Below are 6,651 nucleotides of genomic sequence, written 5' to 3'. Positions count from 1 at the left end.
CATCCCACTGAAATTGGCTTTCCTCCAATTAAGTATTTTGACTATAGATTGCTCTTTGTTCTTTTTCATAGCTAACCTAAACATTAGGATACTATGATCACTGTTCCCTAAATGTTCCCCAAGTGAAACATGCTCCAACTGACCCTCCTCATTCTCCAGGACCAGATCCAGCAATGCCTCCTTCCTCATTGGGCCAGAAACATACTAATCAAGAAAGTTCACCTGAACACACTTTTGAAATTCTTCCCCCTTTACATTATTACTATCCCAGTCTATATTAGGATAATTTAAGTCCCTGTTATCACTACTCTATAGTTCTTGCACCTCTCTGTAATTTCCCTGCAAATTTGCTCCTCTCTATCCTTTCCACTGCCATCAGAGAAAATTCACAGACAGCCTACAAGATATCCACGCTGATACACAGGAAGCTTTGGCCTGGATATTCAACTTAGATATTGACATTTGATTTGCTTTGCTACTACTATACTAAAGAAGAAGATGATGAGTAGGTGACCAGGATATTTTGGATCGAAGTCAAATAGATCAGCTTTGCTTTTAACACAGTGCTGTGGATTTTTGTCTTTCCCACCTGAGTGTTTAGCATCACCTGGCTGGAGCTCAGCGAGGACAATCTGGGGGGAGGATCGTACGGTGGGAACAGACCTTCAACCTGGACACAGTCCTTCAGGGTCACACTGAGGGCCAAACGGCACTTTGGTCTTTCTCATCTCTCTTCACTGACAGCAAAGTCGCCGTGCGGGTTAATCTTGAGGTGTGTAAGAAATGTGTCCCAGCCGCGCTTTTCCATGATTCAGAGTTCCTGGGCACGGAACAGAAGGCTCCTTTACAACAGTGTTGAGAGTGGAGAAAAACAATGGTGAATGCTGGGAATGTGCTGTCCAATCAGAGATTGGTGTAAATCTGCGATCTGATCCTGACTGAAAGTGGAACGGCAGGTTTATGTTTCCAGTACAAAAATGACTGGTAATTATTCTATGAAGATTTAAAGTATTTGTGTGACAATCCTAAATCTACCATTTTAAGGCAGGCTTTAACACATTTAAATAAATCCGTTTAAAATAAATTGGTTAAAGTCTGCATTAAAATAGCAGACAGAGGAGTTCACAGGAGCCTGATAACTGCTGGTACAATTATACAACAGACAAGTGATCTCCAGATAAAGAAGGACCTGCAGCGTGTTTCCAGGAATTCCCTCTTTTATTGATGTGTGTGTGTGTTAGACACAAGGATAACTAAAAATACATGACCCGGAACATCCACGGGGGTGCGATCCTGACAGTTACTCTGGGATCACTCCCGCTGTGGAATTCCACCACTGACCCAGCTGAAGGTTGTAGGCTCAGGGAGTGGGGCCTCCAGGAGTTAGCCCCTTGCCCGTATCGTCAACAGCTCAATAGAGTCAGGGATTGTTGCCTCAGATTGGAAGGTAACTCACGTAGTTCCCATTTTCAAAAATGGGGACAAATCAGAACCAGATAAATAACAAAATAGTAAAATATTTTACAGGCACATCAATAAAATAAGGAAGGCTGGGATGGGAATAGGGCCATTCAGGGATAGACAGGGTAATACATAGGTAACGGTGGAGAGATGGCAGAAATATTAAATCATTATTTTGCTTCAGTATTTACCAGGGAGATAGAACAGGTGGATATGATATTGAATGATGAGATTAGAAATTAGATAAGTGCATTTAAATTTAAAAAGGGGATATATTAAAGAAACTAATCAAGCTCAAAGAGGACAAAACCCCTGGTCCGGATGGATTGCACCCAGGCATTCAAAAATAATCTAGGGAACAGATAGAAAAGGCTTTACTGTACATGTTTAGTAATTCGTTAGAAAAAGATGTAGTGCCAGAGGACTGGCGGATAGCTAAGGTAATACCTATATTTAAGAAAGGGGACAGAACATGTCCAGATAATTATAGACCAGCAGCTTAACATCGGTGGTAGGAAAAATAATATCATCCCTGCTAAAGGAAAAAAATAGAAGAACATCAGTCATTGAAAGTTGGCATGCAGGTACAGCAGGCAGTGAAGAAGGCAGCAAATGGTATGTTGGCCTTCATAGCTAGGGGATTTGAGTATAGGAGCAGGGAGGTGTTACTGTAGTTGTACAGGGCCTTGGTGAGGCCTCACCTGGAATATTGTGTTCAGTTTTGGTCTCCTAACCCGAGGAAGTACGTTCTTGCTATAGAGTGAGTGCAGCGAAGGTTTACCAGACTGATTCCCGGGATGGCAGGACTGACATACGAGGAGAGACTGGATTGTCTGGGCCTGTATTCACTTGAGTTTAGAAGGATGAGAGGGAATCTCATAGAAACATAAAACATTCTGATGGGACTGGACAGGTTAGATGCAGGAAAAATGTTCCCAATGTTGGGGAAGTCCAGAACCAGGGGACACAGTCTAAGGATAAGGGGTAAGCCATTTAGGACTGAGATGAGGAGAAACTTCTTCACTCAGAGAGTTGTTAACCTGTGGAATTCCCTACCGCAGAGAGTTGTTGATGCCAGTTTATTGGACATATTCAAGAGGGAGTTAGATATGGCCCTTATGGCTAAAGGGATTAAGGGGTATGGAGAGAAAGCAGGAAAGGGGTACTGAGGTGAATGATCAGCCATGATCTTATTTAATGGTGGTGCAGGCTCGAAGGGCCGAACGGCCTACTCCTGCAACTATTTTTCTATGTTTTCTATGTCTATGTTTCTAAAAATATAATAATGAATAGTCAGCATGGATTTCAAAAGGGAAAGTCTTGCTTGAACAACATTGAATTTTTTGAAGAGGTAAGAGAGTAGACAATGGTAATGTAGTTGATGTAATTTATCGAGATTTTGTACACCATAATAGACTGATGAACAAGGTCAGAGAATGCAGAGTCTGGCTTCAAGACAGAAATCAGAGAGTAGGGGTAAAGGGTAGCTATTCACAGTGGCAGAATGGGGTAGTGGTGTCCCACAAGGATCAATGCTGGGACCACTTTTTACGATTTTCACAATTTACAATAACAATTTATATTTGAAACCAAAAACACAATTTCCAAATCTGCGGATGACACCAAATTGGGGGAGATAGGAGGACTGCAACAAATTACAGGACATTACTAAACTTGCAGAATTTGGCAAATGAAGTTTAGCACGGATAAATGTGAGGTACAGGTACAATGTCCCGAATCCTGAATTCTGAAAACCGTAATTGTCCAAAAACCGGCCATTTTGAGGCGGCCAAGATGGCGACATCGGGCGGCAAGGGTGAGGAAACTGGTAAAAAAACACAGTGCCAGGGGGTCGCAGGTGGCATGAATCGGCGGCCATCGAGGAGCGCCAACAGCGAGGTCCGAAATCCAGCAAAACACAAAAACCGGCACGGATTCAGTCCCGAGGTGGCCAGACTTCAGACGTTGTACCTGTATTATATTTTGGTAGGAAGAATAGGGAAGTCATTTATTTCTTGAAGGGTGTGGGAAGGGCGGGGTTGGAGAACAAAGGGATCTCGGAGAACAAGTACACAAATTACTAAAAGTTGCAACACAGGTTAGCAAGGCCATAGAAATGCAAACAAAGCACTCAGGTTTATTACTGGAGGTATAGAATTGAAAAATAGGGAAATTATGTTAAACTTGTATCGAACCTTGGTTAAACCACACACAGTATTGCGTACAGTTCTGGCCGCCATATTATAGAAAGGATATAGAGGCACAGGAGAGGGTGCAGAGAAGATTTAAAAGGATGATACCAGAAATGCGAGGGTATACACATCAGGAAAGGATGGACAGGCTGGGTCTCTTTTCTCTTGAAAAAAAGAAGGCTGAGGGGTGACTTAATAAAGGTCTTTAAAATTATGAATATTTTTCATAGGTGGATAGAGAGAGAATGTTTCCACTTGTTGGGAAGAGCATAACTAGAGGCCATCAATATAAGATAGTCACCAGGAAATCCATTAGGAAATTCAGAAGAAAATCCTTTGCCCAGAGAGTGGTGAGAATGTGGAACTCACTGCCACAGGGAGTGGTTGAAACAAATAATACAGATGCATTTAAGGGGAAGCTAGACAAGTATATGGGGGAGAAGGGAATAGAGGGTTATGCTGATAGATTTAGATGAGGAAAGATGGGAGTGGAGCATAAACGGTGGTATGGTCTGCTGGGGTTGAATGGCCTGTTTCTGTGCCGTATACCCGATATAAGCCGATGCATTGTGATCATGAATACAGAATACTAAATTGCAAAAAGTACAAGAAAATCACTGTTTCACCTGGAAGGAGTGTTTGGGGCCCTGGATAGTGAGAAGGGAGGAGGTAAAAGGGCAGGTGTTGCATCTGCTGTGCTTGCACGGGAAGGTGCCGTGGGAAGGGGAGGGGGTGTTGGAGGTGATTGTGGAATGGACCAGAGTGTTGCAGAGGGAGCGGTCCCTTCAGAATGCTGAGAGGGGAGGGGAAGATGTGATTGGTGGTGGGATCACGCTGGAGGTGGCAGAAATGGCAGAGGATGATCTGTTGAGTGTGGAGGCTGGTGGGGTGAAAGGTGAGGACAAGTTGAATCCTGTCGTAGTTCTGAGAGGGAGGGGAAGGGGGTGAGAGCAGAGGTGTGGGAAATAGAATGGACACGGTCGAGGGAATCCTCGGTTGAGGAAAAAGGAAAACATCGGAAACACTCGTATGGAATGGAGTTCTTTCAGGAAACGGGGTGGGAGGAAGTGTGGTCCAGGTAGCTGTGGGAGTCAGTGGGCTTCTAGTGGATGTTTGTCGATAGCCTGTCCCAGAAATGGAGACAGAGAAGTGGAGGAAGGGAAGGGAAGAGTCAGAGATGGACCATGTGAAGGCGAGCATGTGCGGCACCAAGAAAGTTCCATCGATAATGACACATTTGTGTTGTCAGCGACAACTTAGCATGGCGGCTGGAGCACAGGGGCTTGTGGGTATTGCAGCCACCATTACTGTTTGATACTTTCAACCAACCTGTGCAGCAGCTGGGGCCTGAAAATCAACTTCACTGCCCCTGGACTGGGAAAGGGGGACATGAGGCAACATTTTCCCTGTTCTCCTCCTTTCTAAACTTACCACAGGGTTTTAGAAGTGGAGCATTTGTAGACAGGAAGTACAAACCAAACATCATGTAAAGGGGTAGTTACACTGCTGGGACCCCCAAAGAGACAGAGGGAGATAGACAAGCAAATATGTAGGCATATTTCTGAGAAGGTTAAATAAAATAGGGCAATAATAGTAGAGCATTTCAACTACCCTAGCATTAACTGGGATGGAATCAGTGTAAATGGTATAGCGGGAGCAGAATTCTTAAAATGCATTCAGGAGAACTTTTTTAGCCAGTACCGAGCAAGCCCAACAAGTGAGAGATTTAGTTTTAGGGGATGAAGCTGGGCAGGTGGAGAGAGTATTGTGGTGCTAGTGATCATAATTCAGTTACATTTGGGGTAGTTATGGAAAAGGACAAAGGTAGACAAGGATTAAAAGTTCTCGATCGGGGGAAAGGCCAATTTTAATCAGCTGAGATGTGATTTAGCAAAAGTGGACTGGAAACAACTTCTTGAAGTGTCAGAGCAGTGGGAGGCATTCAAGGAGGAGATCCTGAGGGTTCAGACCAAATATGTTCCCACAAACAAAAAGGGTGGGACTCCCAAATCTAGAGTCCCCTGCATATCAAGGGGCATAAAGGTTTTGATAAGGCAAAAAAGGGAAGCTTATGTCAGATACCGAGAGCTCAATATTGCAGAAACCCTCGACGAGTATAAAAAGTGCAGGGGTGAAACTAAAAAGGAAATTAGGAGAGCATGAACAAATATTGGCAAGTAAAATCAAGGAAAACCCAAAGATGTTTTATGAATACATTAAGAGCAAGAGAATAACTAAAGAAAGAGTAGGAGACCAAAAAGGAAGGTTGTGGAATGTGAAGACGGAAGACGTGGGAATGGTTCTTAATGAATATATTCCGTCTGTCTTCACAAAAGAGAGGATCGATGCAGACATTGTAGTTAAGCAGGAGTGTGAAATATCAGATGAGATAAATATAGTGAGAGAGATAGTATGAAGGGTAGCATCTTTTGAAAGTGGATAAATCCCCAGGCCCGGATGAAGTGTATCCCAAGCAGTTAAGAGAAGCAAGGGAGGAAATAGCAGAGGTTCTAACCATCATTTTCAATCCTCTCTGGCTACAGGTGTGGTGCCGAGGACTGCTCACGTTGTACTGTTATTTAAAAAGGGAGAAACGGAGAGACCGAGTAATTACAGGCCAGTCAGCCGAACCTCGGTGGTGGGAAAATTGATGGAAGAATTTCTGAGGAACAGTATTAATTGTCATTTAGAAAGGCATCGATTAATCAAGAACAGTCAGCATGGATTTGTTATGGGAAGGTCGTGTCTAACTTGATTGAATGTTTTAAGGAGGGAACAAGGAATGTCGATGCGCGCATTTGATGTAGTCTACAAGGATCTTACCATAGAATCAGAGAATGGTTACAGCACGGAAGAGGGCTATGCGGCCTGTTGAGCCTGTACCAGCTCTCTGCAAGAGCACCTCAGCAAGTCCCACTCCCCTGCCCTTGGCCAAGGCCTTTGACAAGTTCCCACATGGCAGACTGGTCAGAAAAGTAAACGGCCTGGGATCCAAGTG

The sequence above is a fragment of the Pristiophorus japonicus genome, unplaced genomic scaffold, assembly GCF_044704955.1.
Source record: "Pristiophorus japonicus isolate sPriJap1 unplaced genomic scaffold, sPriJap1.hap1 HAP1_SCAFFOLD_375, whole genome shotgun sequence".
NCBI classification, from domain to species: Eukaryota; Metazoa; Chordata; class Chondrichthyes; family Pristiophoridae; genus Pristiophorus; species Pristiophorus japonicus.
The sequence above is the reverse complement of the archived record's forward strand: the minus strand, read 5'-3'. Positions refer to the sequence as shown.